The sequence below is a fragment of the Engystomops pustulosus genome, chromosome 1, assembly GCF_040894005.1.
Source record: "Engystomops pustulosus chromosome 1, aEngPut4.maternal, whole genome shotgun sequence".
Lineage (NCBI taxonomy): Eukaryota > Metazoa > Chordata > Amphibia > Anura > Leptodactylidae > Engystomops > Engystomops pustulosus.
Window position 1 is genome coordinate 88,374,033 of NC_092411.1, and position 21,786 is coordinate 88,395,818.

General features: G+C 44.0%; 1 protein-coding gene across 6 annotated transcripts in view; it reads left to right on the forward strand.

Annotated features, from left to right (window-relative positions):
* The first annotated feature begins 562 nt into the window (after window positions 1–562).
* Window positions 563–21,786, forward strand: part of TPST2 (tyrosylprotein sulfotransferase 2) — a 45,700-nt gene continuing 24,476 nt past the window's right edge. For 4 of the 6 annotated variants that reach the window (XR_011854911.1, XR_011854913.1, XM_072146761.1 and 1 more), the window contains exons 1-2: window positions 563–718; window positions 7,654–7,739. The gene's annotated coding sequence lies outside the window, so the exon portion shown is untranslated. Of the gene's footprint in view, window positions 719–1,047; window positions 1,171–7,653; window positions 7,740–21,786 lie in introns of all 6 variants that reach the window. The other 2 variants (XM_072146770.1, XM_072146783.1) reach the window with 2 other exon arrangements.

Genomic DNA, 21,786 nt, shown 5'->3' on the forward strand with positions numbered 1-21,786 from the left:
TTACTGTATATTGTGTTATACTATTATATTGTGTGTGTATGTTATTACTGTGTATTGTGTTATACTATTATATTGTGTGTGTATGTTATTACTGGGTATTGTGTTATACTATTATATTGTGTGTGTATGTTATTACTGGGTATTGTGTTATACTATTATATTGTGTGTGTATGTTATTACTGTGTATTGTGTTATACTATTATATTGTGTGTGTATGTTATTACTGTGTATTGTGTTATACTATTATATTGTGTGTGTATGTTATTACAGTGTATTGTGTTTTGATCTTGTTCCCGGGTATACGCGTCCTGTCAGGCATATGACACGGTCCCGGTACAATACATTCTTCGTGCTCAGACACCTGACTACCTGTTCTCCCCGTTACACGTCGGGGCCTTGTGTGCAGCGAGTTTACACCCCGAACGTTATCGCTGCAGCACAGACACCATACAGAGGTGACCCCGCAGACAATGGAGCAGACGCTGACACAACGGAGCCTCCGTACAGCACCAGCACCACCGGGGGCTACACAACCTGCAGCCAGGGGCGGGGCCATGCACAGGCCTTACGGGGCGGGGACTCGGCGCGCGTTCCTGCGTGGGCGGGGACTGTGTGTGTCTGGCAGAGGAGGAGGGATTCGGTGTGTGGGTGCGCGCCCCGTGCTGGTGCTGAGAGATTCCCCGTTAGTGGCTGCTCCATGCAGGGGACGGCGGGAGTGGTGAGTTCTGGGGTGGGGGCCGGGTATGTGGGCGCCCCGCTGTGCGGGAGAGGGAGGCTGGGGGGGACAGTGTGATATCAGGGGCGCCTGTATCTTCTCCGCTTCCTGTAGCGGCTGCTGTGCTGATAAATCTACATGTGTCTGTTATCATGTCTGTACAGGGCTGTATTACCAGTAGCTCTGACGTCACCAGCAGCAGCAGCTATATACCGCTCACCGCTGTATATATATATGTATATATATAACCGGGGGCTTGTCACTGTCACCGCCGATGTGTGTCAAGTTGTGGCATCAACACTTACTACTAGTCCTTCACCCTTGTCTTCTAGGAAAACCGTGTGTCCCCTGACCCCGGGGTCATCACCCTGACCACTGCCTGTCCAGGTGTATACCAGGATCACTGGCTGTAGCAGCTATTAAAGGGGTCATCGCCATGACCACTGCCTGTCCAGGTACATAACATGATCACTGGCTGTAGCAGCTTTTAAAGGGGTCAACGCCATGACCACTGCCTGTCCAGGTGTATAATAGGATCACTGGCTGTAGCAGCGGTTAAAGGGATTGTTGCTCTTACTACTGCCTGTCCAGGTACATAACATGATCACTGGCTGTAGCAGCGGTTAAAGGGATTGTTGCTCTTACTACTGCCTGTCCAGGTACATAACATGATCACTGGCTGTAGCAGCTATTAAAGGAGTCATCACCATGACCACTGCCTGTCCAGGTGTATACCAGGATCACTGGCTGTAGCAGCTATTAAAGGGATTGTTGCTCTTACTTCTGACTGTCCAGGTACATAACATGATCACTGGCTGTAGCAGCTATTAAAGGGATTGTTGCTCTTACTACTGACTGTCCAGGTACATAACATGATCACTGGCTGTAGCAGCTATTAAAGGAGTCATCACCCTGACCACTGCCTGTCCAGGTGTATACCAGGATCACTGGCTGTAGCAGCTGTTAAAGGGATTGTTGCTCTTACTACTGCCTGCCCAGGTACATAACATGATCACTGGCTGTAGCAGCTGTTAAAGGTATTCTTATCCGTTCTACTGCTTGTCCAGGTATATATCATGGGAATTACTGGCTGTAACAGCTGTTAAAGGGATTGCTGCCCTTCCCACTGACTGTCCAGGTACATAACATGATCACTGGCTGTAGCAGCTGTTAAAGACATTGTTGTCCTTCATACTGACTGCCCAGGTGTATAACATGATCAGTGGCTGTAACAGCTGTAAAAGGGATTGTTACCCTTCCTACTGACTGCCCAGGTACATAACATGATCACTGGCTGTAGCAGCTGTTAAAGGCATTGTTGCCCTTCATACTGACTGCCCAGGTGTATAACATGATCACTGGCTGTAAAAGGGATTGTTACCCTTCCTACTGACTGCCCAGGTACATAACATGATCACTGGCTGTAGCAGCTGTTAAAGGCATTGTTGCCCTTCATACTGACTGCCCAGGTGTATAACATGATCACTGGCTGTAACAGCTGTAAAAGGGATTGTTACCCTTCCTACTGACTGCCCAGGTACATAACATGATCACTGGCTGTAGCAGCTGTTAAAGGCATTGTTGCCCTTCATACTGACTGCCCAGGAGCTGCGCGCCGAAGATCACAGGGTAGGCGGGGGAAAGCAGCTACTGGGGCGTGGAGTAGCCGCGCCGTGTAGCCTCGTGTCCGGCTACTCCACGCCCCGGTAGCCGCTTAATTAAATTAACATATTAGGGCAATAAAGTTTATGTGACGCTAGCGGGGACGTGAGGATTAGCTCTAAAAAGGGCTATCCTCACGTCCCATACATCCACCTACCACCCGATCTACCTTTATAGGTAGATTCGTGGTGGTAGGTTCCCTTTAAAGGCATTGTTGCCCTTCATACTGACTGCCCAGGTGTATAACATGATCACTTGCTGTAACAGCTGTAAAAGGGATTGTTGCTCTTACTACTGCCTGCCCAGGTACATAACATGATCACTGGCTGTAGCAGCTGTTAAAGGTATTCTTATCCTTTCTACTGCTTGTCCAGGTATATATCATGGGAATTACTGGCTGTAACAGCTGTTAAAGGGATTGTTTCCCTTCCTACTGACTGCCCAGGAACATGACATGATCACTGGCTGTAGCAGCTGTTAAAGGGATTGTTGCTCTTACTACTGCCTGCCCAGGTACATAACATGATCACTGGCTGTAGCAGCTGTTAAAGGTATTCTTATCCTTTCTACTGCTTGTCCAGGTACATAACATAATCACTGACTGTAACAGCTGTAAATGGGATTGTTGCCCTTCATACTGACTGCCCAGGTGTATAACATGATCAGTGGCTGTAACAGCTGTAAAAGGGATTGTTACCCTTCCTACTGACTGCCCAGGTGTATAACATGATCACTGGCTGTAACAGCTGTTAAAGGTATTCTTATCCGTTCTACTGCTTGTCCAGGTATATATCATGGGAATTACTGGCTGTAACAGCTGTTAAAGGGATTGTTTCCCTTCCTACTGACTGCCCAGGAACATAACATGATCACTGGCTGTAGCAGCTGTTAAAGGCATTGTTGCCCTTCATACTGACTGCCCAGGTGTATAACATGATCAGTGGCTGTAACAGCTGTAAAAGGGATTGTTACCCTTCCTACTGACTGCCCAGGTACATAACATGATCACTGGCTGTAGCAGCTATTAAAGGCATTGTTACCCTTCATACTGACTGCCCAGATGTATAACATGATCACTGGCTGTAACAGCTGTAAAAGGGATTGTTACCCTTCCTACTGACTGCCCAGGTACATAACATGATCACTGGCTGTAGCAGCTGTTAAAGGCATTGTTGCCCTTCATACTGACTGCCCAGGTGTATAACATGATCACTGGCTGTAACAGCTGTAAAATGGATTGTTACCCTTCCTACTGACTGCCCAGGTGTATAACATGATCACTGGCTGTAACAGCTGTAAAAGGGATTGTTACCCTTCCAACTGACTGCCAAGGTACATAACATGATCACTAACAGCTGTTAAAGGCATTGTTTTCCTTCCCACTGACTGCCAAGGTCTATAACATGATCACTGGCTGTAACAGCTGTAAAAGGGATTGTTGCTCTTACTACTGCCTGCCCAGGTACATAACATGATCACTGGCTGTAGCAGCTGTTAAAGGTATTCTTATCCTTTCTACTGCTTGTCCAGGTATATATCATGGGAATTACTGGCTGTAACAGCTGTTAAAGGGATTGTTGCCCTTCCTACTGACTACCCAGGTATATATATATGATGAAAATCACTGGCTGTAACAGCTATTTAAATTGGTTGTTACCCTGACTACTGCCCAAGGAATACAGGCGGTCCCCTACTTAAGGACACCCGACTTACAGACAACCCATAGTTACAGACGGACCCCTCTGCCCCATGTGACCTCTGGTGAAGCTCTCTGGATGCTTTACTATAGTCCCAGACTGCAATGATCAGCTGTAAGGTGCCTGTAATGAAGCTTTATTGATAATTCTTGGTCCAATTACACCAAAAATTTTGAAACTCCAATTGTCACTGGGGCAAAAGAAAAAAAATTGTCTAGAACTCCCATTATAAAATATACAGTTTCGACTTACATACAAATTCAACTTAAGAACAAACCTCCAGACCCTATCTTGTATGTAACCCGGGGACTGCCTGTACTGTCTTTAGATGCTTTTAAAGGGGTTGTCACCCTGACCACTGGCTACCCGCAAGAGCGGGTTTAGATTTGGTTGTAAACTTTGTATTTTTTACTTCTATTTTATAATGTGAATACCGTCATAGTGAATTTTATCACGATTCATGTACATTTTCTAAATATAAAATCCATATTATGGCGCTTATATATCTCTTTTAAAAATCTTCAGTATGTTCATAATCGCTGCAGATTACGTACAAAAACCCCAGATTAGCTTCATTGGATTTCAGTGGAACTAATGCATGTGCCTTATCCGCTGCTTAGTCTATGGAATATTTAAAATCCACTCTGGATTTCTTTGTGGCAAATCAATCCCCATTTATCATGGCCTTGAAGAGTTTGCTCTAATGTGTATGGACAACCCCTTTAAGGCTAGTTTATGGGTTGTTGTCCATGTATAGGAACTACCCCTAGCTGAGCAGAGCGAGAGTGGGGTGTTGTGACTACAGTATATGTAGTGTAGGTGACGGGCTCCTGTTACTGGATACCAGCATATGAACGGGACAATGATCCGTAGTAACCTGGGAGGAAGTCTCTAGAGAGTATTATAAGGAGAAGTAATTGCTTCCTTGTTTTTCACTTTTTAAATTTATAAAAATCATGAGAAGTTAAAACGAGATCGGGATTTGGAATTGGTATTTTGGAGTCCGCATCATAATCCAGATAAAATCTGTGATGGATCATAAAATTACACATGGCGATTTTCATATGGACGAAACAAGACCATTTTTTCTGTCCTAGAGAAGAAATCCACAGAAGAAAATTGACTTTCTCTGGAATTTTAAAAAAACTTTAGCTTTCGTAAATCTCCTTTACCGCATTACTAAGACATATTTTGGCCTCCACGCAGGTTTTTTTTCGCCACAGTTTTTTCAGGTGTTTTTTTGGCTTTTTAATGTCAACGAAGAAACCAAGAAAAAACATACACTTTGATTAAAAAAAAAAAAATCGCAGTACAGGCAGTCCCCGGGTTACATACAAGACAGGTTCCATAGGTTTGTAAGTCAAATTTATATCTAAGTCGAAACTGTATATTTTATTATTGTAGATCCAGACAAACTTTTTTTTTTTTTGCTCCAGTGACAATTGAAGTTTTACATTTTTTTGCTGTAATGGGACCAAGAATTATCAATAAAGCTTGATTTTAGACACCTTACAGCTGATCATTGCAGCCTGGGACTATAGTAAAGCATTCAGAGAGCTTCATAAGAGGTCAGAGGGGTCTGTCTTTAACTAGGGGTCGTCCGTAAGGCAGGTGTCTCTAATAATAATAATAATTCTTTATATAGCGCACACAGATTATGCAGCACTGCACAAAGCATGTCAAATTGGTCCCTAACCTAACAGTATGTTTTGGAGTATGGGAGGAAACCGGAGTACACGGAGGAAACCCACGCAAACACAGATAGAACATACAAACTCTTTGCAGATGTTGACCTGGGTGGGATTCGAACCCAGGACCCCAGCGCTGCATGGCTGAAGTGCTACTCACTCAGCCACCGTGTCCCCTAAGTAGGGAACTGCCAGTACCCCAGTGATCCAGAGACAGGTGGTCGCCCATTTGAACAGAGTAGCACTTGCACACTGCTGTGTCACTCCTGACACAGAGTTCAGAGATGGGAAAAGGGACCACTGAGAGGGTCCATGTGGCCGGACCCTACTAATTGGATTCTTGTAACACTGTGCCTATTGGATTATGCATCTGTAAGGGGGTTTTGGTAAATTTCTGCAGAAATTATTTAGCCACATTTTTGTGTCTGAATGCTGGGTGAGAAGAGCTGTGAAGGGTAGATATAAAGACTCCTCAGATGATGTCACGGGTGGATGCATGAGCTGGTTACCTAAAATGAGGTAAGGGTCTACATCCAGGTAATCCTTGTAAAGCTACAACCACATGTAAAGTAAGGCTCTGTGCATGTGTGCATATGTGTTTAAACAGACTGCAAACAAGGCTCCTCATCCCTTCCATCTCCATTGGGATCTGGGACGCGGCAATATATGCAGGAATTTGGCCACCCAGTGTATAATAGAATACAATGGGCTTCTGCATGAGGCCTAAAAGTAGTTTGAGTGAAATTCATGTGTTGTTAAGAGATCGCCTCACACTTTACTGTTTGATCTGTCATTGGAATTAAGCGGACATCTCCATTCCCAGCCATGACACGGTTTAGAGACCTGTGCTACTTCTGGTACAATGTGGATTCCTCTGATTGTTGAACAAGGGAGTCTTTACTATTGATGACCAATCCTTAGGTTGAGGCTTGGATGAACCCTGTAATACATTTATTGAGATGATTGTTTGGTGCAACAGTTTGAAGAGGTTCTCCAGGCATTCTAACAAAACCCTTTGGGGACATGTGCATGGGTGGCAAAAAACCGTAACTTTACACGGCTCTGGCTCCCACATCATGCTTATACTTGGTCCATGGTGTATCATTTCTTCTGATGACACTTGTGATGGGCTAGAGATTGCCAAATCGGGTCCTGTTTCCCCACAGCACTTTCAGCCAGGTGCAGGTTTGAAAGACCAAAATTACTTGCGAGACTGAAGACCTGGAGCAGTTCTAAAGGCTTTTCCAGAATTCTAGGAGAACCCCTGTAAGGAGTCCAGCTCCCTTTACATGGTTTTGTGACTACATTTTTCATTTACTAGAATCTATAGAAACTCTATACCTAGGTCCAGAAATGCCCCAAATGAGGATTCGTTGAAAATCAACATTGCTGATACTCCTTCTCTTTAATCCAAACGCTCCAAACACTTAAAGCTAAGTTCACATCAGCACTAAGTGCTTTCTATCTTTCCTTCAACCTTCTATGCCATCTGTACATAGACCCTGTAGGGATTGCCTTCAGTATTCAGTTTCTGTCATACTCTGCTACAAGAGGAGGATCATGGCATACGTTTCTAAAGCAGATGTGAAAGTTCTTAAGTCTAATAAAATATAGACGGTTACTGACTCATAGGGGTTTTGTAATCCGGGCATTCACATTTAATTTGATACATCTGCCCAATATATATTAAATTGCATGTTATTAAAAAATGTTGTAATTTGCCATAAATCCAGTCATATTCGGTACAACCACCACCTCAATCTTCCAGTGGTGATCTACCATGTGGTTATTGAGTCTTGCCTGATCAGCGTTAATTACCACAGGATAGCTCTGGGATATTCAGTAACTCCTGGACTTTTCATATGTAAAAACTATTTGTTTCTTTGTGCAGTCACTCCAGCGGTGGTATCCAAGGACGGCGTCCTCCGTTTCTAAGACACCATATGACTACATTTATGGGAAATTCTCTTTGCACAGGTAATTTTTTTTTTTTTAATAACATCCAATTAAAGAGTGTGTCTATGTATGTATGCAAATGTATAATACTGAAGTAAATTAAATGTGAATGCTGAGACAGGTGTACCCCTTTAAGGACACCCAGTTTACACATGTATCCTATATACAAATGGACGTCACTGTCCTCTGTGAGCTTTGGTGAAGATGTCTGGATGCTGGTAATTTACTGAACCACACAAGAGTTATCAAAGCAATAAATCTTTATTAATCCTTGTTCCTATGCCATCTCCAAACTTTGAAAACCCTATTGTCACAACCACAAAAAATACCTTTGTCTTGAAAATTCAAATTATGAACAGACCTATCTACTACGTAAGCTGGCGGAGCCTGTACCAATTATTGTGGGAGTATGTCTCCTAAGTTACCCACAAGTCTTGTGAGAATGATTTAGGTGCTTTATATGTTTTACATGTGCAACATCCCCCACCGGGGCCTAGCCCTTGCGGTGAGGCCTGGAGTCAGCCGGGGCCCGCGGTACCGGAGTGGCTGGCGGTTGCGGCCTAAGCACGCTATTGTCACGGTGCTTGGTACGGGGGAACCGGAGGGCTGTCCTACAGCCTGGCAGGTCTCCAGCAGGGTGGTGTTGGCAAGAAAAGATGAGGGAGCGGCTGCTATAGCGGATCTCCCTGGGGCAACCCCTTAATGTCCCGAGTGTGAGTCTCTGGGTGATGGACAGGGTGCCCGGTGATGAAGGCAGCCGTATTAGCAGGGACCAGACGGAGACAGAAGTTGAAGAAAACAACTTACAGTTCTTTATTAGAACCGGCAGGAACCGCAGCAACGTGCCTTTAACAAGTAGATGGAGTGCTGAGATGTGAGTTGGAGGGAGCCTCAGGAGATAGTTCACCAGCCTGGATGTAGAGGGCAGGCTGGGAAGGCAGCTGTGTCCTGGTAGGAAGCTTCAGCTTGTCCTGTAGGGCTTCAGGTATCACCTTTAAAGGTAAGATAATACCCCTTTTCTCACTACACTAACTCTAGTCGGATGCTCCACTCTTCAGAGGCAGGGGCTAGGCGCTTCCTGCTCTGGTATGGGCTAGACTGAGATTACTCACTCACTCACTCTAAGTCTACAAGATCTTCTCCTCTTCTCATGAATCTCTCTGAGAGAACTCCAGAACATTCCTGGCCAGGGGGTTTTATTACCTCCCTTTGGTCAGGTGGTGGCTGCTCCTCCAATCACATCTCAGCTTACAGAGCACAGGATGGAACACATATCATTGGACAACAGCATCTTGCATCATACAAAATACTTAACCTCTGCCTTGCCAGGCAGGATTCGCCACTGCAATACCCCTATGTCCTATCAGGACCATGTAGTTTAATGTGGATACATGCAGGTGGGACGTATTCGCAAACACTACCTCGCCATTGCATCGGCGAGGGTGTTGCATATGGTAAAGGGCTTTTCCAGATTTGAGCATCTATCCTTGTTCTGGGGTCTCTGTATACTTGCCCATTTTCTGTTCCTTCCAGTGCCTGCACAGATCAGTCACTGATATTGGAGTGCTACACCGTGACTATGGTGTGCATCAGCTGGACTTTGGGCACAGGTGTGGTGAAGCTAAGTTGTACGTTTTCACTAAGCAGAACCCAGAGCACCAGAGGGTCATCCGAAGAGGCTTGTTTCCTGGGTCTTCATTGTGTAGGACACTAAGCCATGGGTCCATTAGACACTGTGGATGGTCCAGTGTCCCCAGTAGCCCTTACAGGTTCCTTTTGGTGCTGCTTACATTTTTAAGCTGTAGACAACTTTTAGGCAGTTTTGGACAAAAAAAAAAGTCAAGGTGTAGCCCACACTCTAGCTTATGGTTTTTTGTAAAAGTTTTCTCATGAAAGACACCATATATGCCCATAATGAATTGGTCATCGCTATCACAGATCTGAAAAACCTCTTCAAGCGGTTCCCTTTGCTTGTAAATTTCCTCTTCGTCTTGGCATCTGCTACAGTTTTAGTCCTCCTTCTCTGACTAAATTAATCTGTCACTATAACCTTCCGACTACTAGATGGAGGAATACATTGACAACAGACTGTCACCACTTGTGGGCGTGGCCTTGCGCAGTCTCTGCCCAATCATTGCTGACTATGCCGGGCTTTGTAGTGATTGCAGAATGTTATTGCATAGAGACTACAATTATTTACCAATACAGAGCCTATGTTTACTTTACATAAGGGTTCATTCACACTTGGTATGCCTGGCGTGCGGGCATACCGGCGTGTGCTGGAGAGGAGGACAAGATGGCCCCTCCCTCCTCCATAGAGAACAGCGGTGCGCGGCTGCACACTCGGAAAAAAGCAGAAAACAAGCCCTTTTAACGGAGCTCTTTACTTGTTAAAAAAAAGTTCTAGAATTTTGATGGTGGCGAGTGAAAAATGGAAATGAAAAAGTAAAAAGGGGCCTGGTCGTTAAAGGTTTTTTGCTTGTTTACCATGCAAGAACGGACAATGCACAGTGTGACCGCACCCCCAGAAGCTTGGTTTTGCTGCATGATCAATTTTGGAAGACACAACAGTCTCTTGAAGAGCTTAAGACGTAATATATTTTATTTCTATTTTCTACAGTTTGCCGGGATGGGCAAAAAATCTGGACCCCTTTAACTAAGCTAGTTTTAAATGGTAGTGGGGGGCTGTGCCATTATGGTATAATCTTACTGTTGGACCCTTACTGATCTGACTTCAGACTTTAATGACCTAGATGGTTAACAGGATTACAGTTTATATTATCCACTCGCCCGGGTGAAAATGAAGAGTCTTCTAATTTCAGTCAATATTTTCTTTGTTCCCTTTGACCTTAAAATAAATGGCTGCTTGATGTGAATGTAGATGGTTGATTGATAACCTCTGTCTTCATAGGATTAAAATGACATCTGCTTCTTTTGGCATGAGCACCTTCCTCAAAAGCATCATTGATGTCCAAAAGCAGATTTTAATTTAGATTTTTACAGCCGCACAAAGGGAAACTTTTATCATTAAGTCTCCATGATTTAGTTTCTTCTGTGGGAGGATGTGATTTTTTGTGTTACAGAATATCCTCGAAAAGGATCAAATTGTCAAAATGTGATATTTGAGTAAATCATTTTAAAATTTTACTTCCTGCTTTATATAGGCTCTGCAGAGGCACATACAGATTTTTAAATACATAGATAAAGCCCCCTACCCTCTTATATTCAGATGAACAGCATCCCCTGCTAATAAATGAATTTTTTAACATCACTCAAATGATAATTATCTTTATGTAACACTAACATATTTTTCAATGCATTACAATGCACTTGTATATACAGCACTCCGTAATGATAATACATTGTGTCCCCCTCTCACTCTGCCGACAGAACACAGTGGGAGGGGGAAGTGCTCCTGCACAGTATCATAGTATATAAGGCTGGAAAAAGACTCAAGTCCATAAAGTCCAACCGTTAAGAATTAAATAAATGTTTTATCCCCATAACCTGTGATATTTTTGCTCTCCAGAAAGGCATCCAGGCCTCTCTTAAACATGTACATAGAGTCCACCATAACAACCTCCTGCAGCAGAGAGTTCCACAGTCTCACTCCTCTTACAGTAAAGAACCTTTGTCTATGGTGATGGTAAAATCGCCTCTCCTCTAGGCGCAGGGGATGCCCCCTTGTCCTGGTTAGAGGCCTAGGTATAAAAAGATCTTTGGAGAGATCCTTGTACTGTCCGTTCAGGTATTTGTACATTGTAATGAGGTCTCAGTCGTCTTTTTTCTTAACTGAATAATCCCAAATTCTGTAATCTGTCAGTGTATTCTAATCCCCCCATTCCCCTAATAATCCTGGTTGCTCTCCTCTGCACCTGTTCCAGCTCTACTATATCCTTTTTATACACTGGTGCCCAAAACTGTACACAATATTCCATGTGTGTTCTGACCAGGGATTTGTATAAGGGCAAAACTATGTCTTTATCATGAGAATCTATTGCTCTCTTGATACATCCCATAATTTTATTTGCTTTAGCAGCAGTCGTCTGGCTCTGGTCACTAAAATTAAGTTTACCATCCACCAATACCCCCAAGTCCTTTTCAGCTCCAATTTTACCAAGTAATTGACTGTTTAGAACATAATTATACTTTTTGTTTCCCTGGCCCAAGTGCATAACTTTACGTTTATCTACATTAAACCTCATCAACCATTTCTCTGCCCACTCCTCAAGCTTCCACAAATCCCTCTGTAATGATAAACTATCTACCTCAGTATCTATTACTTTACACAGCTTAGTATCATCTGCAAATATTGAAACTTGACTGTGTAAACCCACTACAAAGTCATTAATAAAAATATTAAAAAGAAGTGGCCCCAATACTGACCCCTGTGGCAATTCACTGGTAACGTCAACCCAATCTGAGAATGTGCCATTAAAGGAAACCTACCACTTTAAAATGACCCTTCTGACCCACAAATACCTTAAGCTAGCTCAGGATGAGCTGATGTTGGACCATATTTTCAATTAAACCAGAAACCGCTGTATTTGTACAAAAATGATTTTCTTGTGGTAGTAAAATCTCCCTTCGGCGCTTCTGTAAGCGTCATAAGGTGCGCACCCCGGACCCTGCTCCGCGATCACGCTCTCGTCAGCGCCGCTCCCGTCACTAATTTTGCTGTGCCCGAGAGCCGGTGACGTCACCGAGCTCTTGGGCACACTAGCGCCTGCGCACCACCTCCTCCCGGCGAGTCGCGGCCGGATCCCATTGCGCATGCGCGAAGTCCCGAAGCCTCGTAGTATGGCGAGGCTTCGGAGAGAAGACCGTGGGGGTGAGCGAACATTAAAAAAACACTATGCTCGCCGCTCCCACCAACGAAAGGGGGGGTTCCCTCCACTGCCATGGACTTCGCCCATGCGCAATGGGATCCGGCCGCGACACGCCGGGAGGAGGTGGTGCGCATGCGCTAGTGTGCCCGAGAGCTCGGTAAGCTTAGCTTAAATCCCTGAAATCATTTTTAAGGACCTTCCACCTACCTGTTACTTTGTCATTAGTGCCAATGTAGACCATGACCGCTGGTTCCTCACCAGCCCCTCCCAGTAATCTGTCAACCCGATCCGCAACATGCTGAACCCGAGCACCCGGCAAACAACACACTGTTCGGTATGCACGGTCTTTGTGACAGATTGCCCTGTGTGTTCCCCTAATATTCGAATCTCCCACTACCAGCACCTGTCTGACTTTGCCTGTGCTCCCATTACCCTTCTTACCGGAGCAGACATTCCCCTGGTTGTTAGAGGCCATGTCTTGCTGCAGCATTGCTACCCCAGAGCTGATATCCCCCTCATCCGCCAGCCTGGTAAACTTATTGGGGTGCACCAGATCAGGACTAGACTCCCTACAACTCTTCCCTCTACCCCGCCTTCTCCATGTTACCCAACTAGCTGCCCCCTCACTCTGCACCTCCATACTTCCCTCCCCACACCCATCTTCCCCAGAGAGTTTGTGCTCCAGGAGCAGCAAACTTCGTTCCATATTATCAATTGCCCGCAGCCTTGAAACTTGCTCATTTAGATCCAGAATCTGGGCTTCCAGATGAGCAATTTTCACACATCCCACACAGCAGTATTCCCCCTCGAACGGCTGTTCAAGGAAAGCATCCATGGCACAGGATGTACACTGTGTAGCAATGCCACTTATGGAGTCCATTGTTCTAATGGGGATTACAAGAGAAATACGGAAGAAAAGAGTAATTCACAGTAAAAGTAACACAAAATACAGCAGTTACCTGCTAAAGTCCCTCAAACTTAAGACCCTTAAACGTAAGTCCCACTTAGGACATTGCACACACTTCGGATCAATGCACACTCGCCACCAAGCTCCCACACTCGCTTTTCTTTTTATAAGGTTATGGGCCACAAAAATCTGCTGAGCTCACTGCAACAAGATCTGGCTGTGTAACAGCCAGTGAAACTACATGGTCCTGGCATCACCCTAAGTCCCCTTTAGCCTCATTACCATAACGCAAATTTAGTAGGAAGGAGGCCTTGGAAAACGAATATAAGGAGATTTCTATTGTTGCTGTGCCTGGATCTATGAGTAAGTGTCCCAGATTTATAATGCTCGATTTTGATGGTAGATTTTCTTTAAATTTTAACCCCTTAAGGATATGTGACGTAATAGTACATCACACGCCGGGTGCATGGAGAGGGCTCACAGGCTGAGCCCACTCCATAGCCAGTAAGTCTTTCCTGCTTATTGCATATTGGTGTTAACCCGTTAAAGGCAAAGCTGCCGGCAGCTTCGAAAAATGGCGGTGCCCTCCCCGTGATGTCATCGGGGAATGGGGATCGGTCACCATGACAGCCCCGAGTCTTCCGTAGACCCGAGGCTGTCTAGTTTTAACCCTTTCATTACCATGTGCGATCAGCACAAAGACTAAGTTTCACATATGTACTCAGTATAACAACACATTCTCTAATTCACTGTTATTAACAAAAATACAGCATTTAACAGATATAATTCCATCCTGTCTCTATCAGTCCTGCTGTACACAATTTCTGTTGCCCCTGGTTTCCGACCCTCTATCTTCTGATTTCAGAGTCGTCAGCCATCTTGCGTGACGCTTCATAAGTCTTTACTCCCTCTCCAGATACTATTGAATGTTCAGAAACTAAATGAAAGTGTATATAAACCCTGGACCATGATAATATAACCACACAGCATCTCATAGCACTACAGGCATCATATTGTGTCCCCTTAGAGAGTCCCCACACACACTGTGGAATCTTACACTGACCATCCATCCCTGAGTGATGGGAGCTAAAACAGCAATAAAACTTTCAAAGTAAAAGAGTAAAATTGTAAAGTAGGGGGGTAAAAATGACCTTTTATTGTGTAAACATCATTAGGGGATTGACATTTCAGAATTTTCCTTCTTGGGCAAACCCCTTTAAGTGTGGTGTTTTCATATCTAATCTGTAGCTCAAAACAGGTGAGACCAGTGTTGTGACAAAGCCTGTACTATGCGGAAACCCGAGAAGCATCTTCATTCCCCTTATCATACTGAAAATGGCTGATGTCATTTCACTAAATTTAGAAACAAGAACAGGGAGTTTTTCTACCTTTCAAACTCCTGTGAAATGTCACACTTTTCATAAAAGCTGCAATGTACTTTACATATGTACGGACATACCCTCTATTATATCTGCTTTAAAAATGAAGAGATAAGTGAACAGCATAAAATAGGAGAGGAGGTCAACTGAAAGAGGCACCAAATTCATTCATTAGCATATTAATGCTACTCAAAACCAGATTATGAAATGGCTGCGCGCCAAAGATTGTGAGTAGGAGGAGAAAAGAGGCTACTGGGGCATGGAGTAGCCGCGCCGTGTAGCCTCAGATGCTGCTACTCCACGCCCCAGTAGCCGCATAAGAAAATTTATATATGTGCCTAATAAAAGTTGTTACCAAAAAAGTGCAGAGACGTGAGGATTAGCCATTAAAAGGGCTATCCTCACGTCCTATTGATCCACCTACCACCCGATCTACCTTTTTGTAGGCAGATTTGTGGTGGTAAGTTCCCTTTAAAGGAAATCTACCATCAAAATCCATCATGATAAACCAGGGGCACTTACTCCTAGATCCATTTACCATGACTGTGGTAATCTTCTTATATTTGTTATCCAGGGCCTCCTTCCCTCTAAAATCAACTTTTTAAAATTAAGCTAATGAGCCTGAGGGGCTACCCTAGCTCCTCTGTGATCAGGCTTTAAAGGCTGTTGCACTGTAGAGCACTGCTTCCTTTTGCAGTGAGCAGGAGGGTGAGAATGTAACAGTCTGTAAAGCCAGATAAAAGAGGGGCCTTGTAACACTGTTACATTATGTTTGCATGTCTTTATTAACAAAAATTGGAGTACATCATGTGGGAGACAACAAATACGGATTGACACGTTTCAACGCTTATAGCGTCTTAATCATAACCTTATTGAAGGCGTGAACAACCGCATGGACTTGTTGTTTTGGAGGCGAATCTAGGCGATTGGGTGCGCAAACCAGACATATTTTTTTTCTTTTTATTATGTTTGCATAACGTGATGCAAACACCTTAACAAGTGATCGCAGTAGAAGCCACATGGGAACGCGGCCTGAGTGTTCTGATCACTGCTAACAAACTGCACAGATCTCGCTGTCAGTATTTGTTGTGGGACCTTTTGCTTGTTTGCATCCATTTACCCACACGCAGAGCCCATACCACATGCTGTGAAGCCATGTAGAGACATGCAGGAAGTTGTGGGTTAACTTCATCTGCACAATTTTCTACTGAATTGCTAGTTTTTTGTTTGTTTTTTTAACCATTTAAGAATTTAAACTCTTATAAAAATTTTAAAACAACAGTTATACAATATGTGTAATATACAGATTATACATATGCATTAATATATATAATGCAATAAATATATAATGCAAGTAAAAAGCGCAAAATGTTTTTCTTCAGAAACCACAGCCTGTCATGTATAAAAATATAACTTTAGAATTATTACACTCAACCACCTTTGTTCAACTTTGCTGAAAATAAAATGCAAAAACAAATTTTCTAAATTTTCACTAAAATATGTACAAATCCAGACTATTTGTATAAAGAAAATGCACTTTACTAAAAACAGTAAGATGTGGGGAGTTCATACAAACACCAGAAGCATATCCAACAAAAATATGCAGCCATGGGGTGTGCCAAACAATTTTTTCACCATGCTGATGAGATAAAAATTATCGCTTTTAGAAGAGTATAATATGTGTGCCATTGTATCAGCGGGCCCATAATGAAACCTTCCGCGTCTCAAAAGACCATAAAGTAGGTATAAATAATGAATGGACAGTGTAAAATAAAAACTTTATTCAGGAATGTGTGTGTGTTTTTCCTGTTTGGACAAGCTTGTAGTGGCATAGTTAATATCTGCCGCATTGTCCTCTCCCTCCATTGTGTAAAAAGACAATCATTTGATGTATGACAATCGGAGAGCAAGTGTGTTCTCTTATTGATCTGGCTAGGAGAGGGTTAATAACATGAATATACTTTCCTGTTCCCAAAATTTAAGTCAGTATTTACAGATATTAACTGTTAAAATGACAGTTGGCAGTAAAACTGTCACTTTAAGCATAAGTACCCCCACATTGTCCCTTGTGCCTAAAAACACTATCCTAGATTCATATGAAAGAAGAGTTTTGCCTCTTTGACAGGTTCCAATAGCCTATTCTATTCTAATTTTAAAAATGCATTTGTCAGAATTCTGAATACTGCCACTATATAAACTATATTAAACTACAATATAACTATATTACCTGGCTCCCTGCCAGCAGCGTGTGGTCAGTCCCCCACAGGGGCAGCTGCGGTCTGTGTGTGCTTGTCTCAGTCTCCACACTCGTGCGGCTTCCTCCCCTCTTCCTGTCATAGGCTTGAGCAGGCAGCGGTGGAGGAGAGGAAGAATGTATGAGGAGACTGAGACACAGGCTGCTGCTGATGTCATGGTACCTACCACATGCAGCTGGCAAGGAGCCAGGTAATGCAAAATAAAGTTCTGTAAAGTAGTGGCAGTAGTAAGAAGGCATAGAAAGGCATTTTCAAAATCAGCATAGCATAGGCTATTGGAACTTGTAACTAAAAATTATATTCCTGGGGACAGGTTCGCTTAATGGATCATCATTTAAATTATCAATTATTATAATTTCAGCCCAAATTACTTAAAACTATAGACAGTTTCAAACCATAGAGAAAAAATGTTGTCCATTCATATCCAGTCTTAAAAGTTTACTAATCCAAAAAGTAGAGGTCCAGCATCCAGGCAAAATCAATATCTTGATCGATTAAAAATCCACTTTATTTAGAAAAATACCGTATATACTCGAGTATAAGCCGAGTTTTTCAGCACAAAAAATGTGCTGAAAAACACAAACTCGGCTTATACTCGAGGCAAACAAGACAGCAAAAAAAAAAAAATCAAAACTCACCTTTCCGGCGGCCCCCTCGGGTGTTCTGTGTGATCCCGCAGTCAGCGGCAGGTCCGTGTGATGTCACAGACACTGACATCAGCCGCTGCAATAGTATTGTGTGTGCCGGCACTGTGATGTCAGCGGCTGCGGCTGACTTCAGCGCTGTGCGCGGCACGGACCTGCCGCTGACTGCGGGATCACACAGAAGACCGAGGGGGCCGCCGGAAAGGTGAGTTTTGATTATTTTTTCTTTTACATCAACGGGGCGGGGGTCCGGCTCGGTAACTGGGCACAGGGGCTGGCAGGCTATTGACCGGGGCACAGGGGCTGGCAGGCTATTGACCGGGGCACAGGGGCTGGCAGGCTATTGACCGGGGCACAGGGGCTGGCAGGCTATTGACCGGGGCACAGGGGCTGGCAGGCTATTGACCGGGGCACAGGGGCTGGCAGGCTATTGACCGGGGCACAGGGGCTGGCAGGCTATTGACCGGGGCACAGGGGCTGGCAGGCTATTGACCGGGGCACAGGGGCTGGCAGGCTATTGACTGGGGCACAGGGGCTGGCAGGCTATTGACCGGGGCACAGGGGCTGGCAGGCTATTGACCGGGGCACAGGGGCTGGCAGGCTATTGACCGGGGCACAGGGGCTGGCAGGCTATTGACCGGGGCACAGGGGCTGGCAGCCTGTATACTGGGGCACAGGGGCTGGCAGCCTGTATACTGGAGCACAGGGGCTAGTACGCTATATCCTGGGGGGCAGGGGCTGGCTGGGTATATACTGGGGAGCAGTGGCTGGCTGGCTATATACTACTGGGGGCTGGCTGGCTATATACTTTTGGGGGCTTGCTGGCTATATACTTGGGGGAAGGGGCTGAGACCAATGCATTTCCCACCCTCTGCTTATACTCGAGTCAATAGGTTTTACCAGGTTTTTGTGGTAAAATTAGGGGTTTCGGCTTATACTCGGGTCGGCTTATACTCGAGTATATACGGTAGTTATAAAAACAAATAGTGACGTCCTATAGCATAGTGATTCTGACGCGTTTCTGACCAATCCTAAAAGTGTTGTGAACTGGGCCCAACTTTATTATTGTTCTTGCAGAAGATTTGTCCAATACGAGCAGAAACCTTTTACCAATAATATCTACGATCCATTAATGGAACCCACCACATTGCTATGGAAATATGTGGTGTATAAGCAGTCTCTTCTCTCTGGTGGTTTAGTAATCTGTATATAGTATCATTTATCAAACTTTAAAGAAAAAGAGGGATATCCACAACGGTTTTCAAAGATATATAAATTGAAATTTTTATTAAGTCACAAAAATATATTAAAAACATTTAAAAAGCACAACTGAGTGCTAAACAGACCCCACTATCCCGATGGTGGATAAATCCACTAGAGGTACATCAAAGAAGTACAAATAGCATGGTAGCATGAAATACTTAGACTATATCAGAGATAATCAGACATAAGGAAATGAGAGTGCTTATTGGAGGTGATACATCTATTTCACTTCTAGAGTCATAATTACCTCAATATCTCATGATATAGTATCATTCATTCTTGCAGTAAAAGTGGATAATCTTTTCATCTTGCATGGACATCCTGGCAAGCTCGTAATTAACACGTGTTCACAGCAGACATTCAGAGGGAAGAAGCCTCAGACTGAAACCATAATGGGGCGTGAGGTAGATTTTCTACTACCTCACCCTCTGTGTAGCTGTATACTAACCCCACTACTATTTTCACTAAGAGTGCTCAAGCAACAAAATGGGACCAATACACTTTAGCCCAAACAATCACAATTGGATCTGACTTTTGTTGTAAACGGCTCGATAAAGCCCCATTGCCCAACAATTAAAGGGGTTGTACCAACTTTTTAAGTTATCCCCTGATCAGCAAGGATCCTACTAGTTGGAGCACCACCATTCCGGAGAAAATGGATTCACTCTGATGCGACCAAGCCATTTGTATTGTAATACATAGGGCAGAATTGGATAGAATTGAGGATCACTCTTGCACAGACCAGTCACGGTGACCAGGCACCGTTCAAAATATTACTTTTGAGAAATCTCATTTAACAAATTTTAGATGGGTGTCATTTGCTGCTTTCTTTGATGTATAAAGTGATATATTTCCAAGATGCAGACTTTGAGGGACATTTATGATAGTCTCCGTGAAAACACCTGTGCGAAGTTAGACAACACAGTTGTGTTCTGCACCAGATTTCTCATGCTGGAGGATAAATCTGGAGTAGTTTGACTGTGAAGTCTACTTTACACCAGTTTATCTATTTTATTTTGGGCAGCAACCAAATTTTCTGGTGCACAGACTATTTGCCCCAAGGCCACGCCTCTTTTGTCTAAAAACTGCCTAAAATGGTATAAAACACTTAATAAATGTGGTGTATGCCACTTAAGGTGTAAATTAGTCCAGAATTCTGGCACAGACAGATTAATAAATCTTCCCCTCTGTTTTCCATAGACGGCACAAGAAGAAAACGGGAGACGCTTACATTTAAAGATTTTCACTCACTGACATGGTGAAGCTTATCATATATATTCGAGTATAAGCTGAGTTTTTCTGTACAAAAAATGTGCTGAAAAACCCTAACTCGGCTTATACTCGAGTCTATAAAAAAAACCCAGTATGCTTGCCTTCCGATGCCCAGCCGGCAGGTCCTCTTCTAGTCATCGATGCTCCCTCTCTCCGTGCTGTGCCATTGCTCAAGCTGTGACGTCAGCGGTTCGCTGACATTCTAATGTGTGCGTCTCCATCGGCACACATATATCAGAGAACGGCTAACGTCACAACCAGAGCGACGGCAGCGCATGGAGAGAGGGAGCCGGAGCTGGAACATTGATGACTAGAAGAGGACCTGCTGGGGGGGAAAGTGTCGGAAGGCGAGTACACTTTTTTGTTTCTTATAGGCAGGGCATTTCTCAGTGAGGGGCTGTGCACTGGGGGCTGCAGGCTGTATGCTGGGGGGGGCTGCAGGCTGTATGCTGGGGGGGGCTGTATGCTGGGGGGGGGGGCAGGGGGCCGCAGGCTGTATGCTGGGGGGGGCAGGGGCTGCAGGCTGTATGCTGGGGGGGGGGGGCAGGGGGCCGCAGGCTGTATGCTGGGGGGGGGGGCAGGGGGCCGCAGGCTGTATGCTGGGGGGGCAGGGGGCCGCAGGCTGTATGCTGGGGGGGGGGCAGGGGGCTGCAAGCTGAATACTGGGGGGCATCCGCTGGCTGTATACTGGGGCAGGCTGGGACCAATGCATTTCCAACCCTCAACTTATACTTTAGTAAATAGTTTTTCCAGTTTTTTGGATTAAAATTAGGTACCTCGGCTTATACTCGGGTTGACTTATATTCGAGTATATATACAGTAAATGGAATATTGTCAAGCATTTCTGAACAGTTTCTGAACTTTCTGTGCTTCAGACTCACTTTAGTGACCAAGATAGGATTGAAAGTTCACAAAGAACACAGTTTAGAAGCCTAATCAATAGAAGATGAAGCTTTTTTTTTTCTATAACAAGCTTTATTACAAAGTGCTAATGATTTATTACAAGTTTATAAAGACCCTTTTAGAGGGATGTACCATCTTTACATCGGAGCTGAGACCCCTACTGTTACTGAGACCAGAAGCCTCAGTCCGATGGATGGATGGAGCTGCAGGTAGAACCGTTGTTTTACCTTTGTTACTGTATCCATTCTCTATCATGCTGCAAAAAAATGTGGGGATACAGGAAAACCCCTGTAATTTTTATATTTCTGTAGAATGAAGGCAATTGCTTTGCTCCTTTTACTGCAGTCACTCTGTCTAATCTGTAACCTTATCTGTACAAAGCATAGTTATCATGTGATTTTCTTCAGTTGGGGTCTATTTACAAGAATATATTTTTGTTGTATTTGTCACCATGATGAAACATTATGACAGAACCAGGGGCCCCATAGCTGGCTTCTGAATACCCCTCTTCCTACTTCCAAAATATACATATTTGTATACTCAGACATGCACGTTATAATGACACTTTTATGCACTTTTTAGGACAATAGTAATAAATAATACTCATTTACAGTAC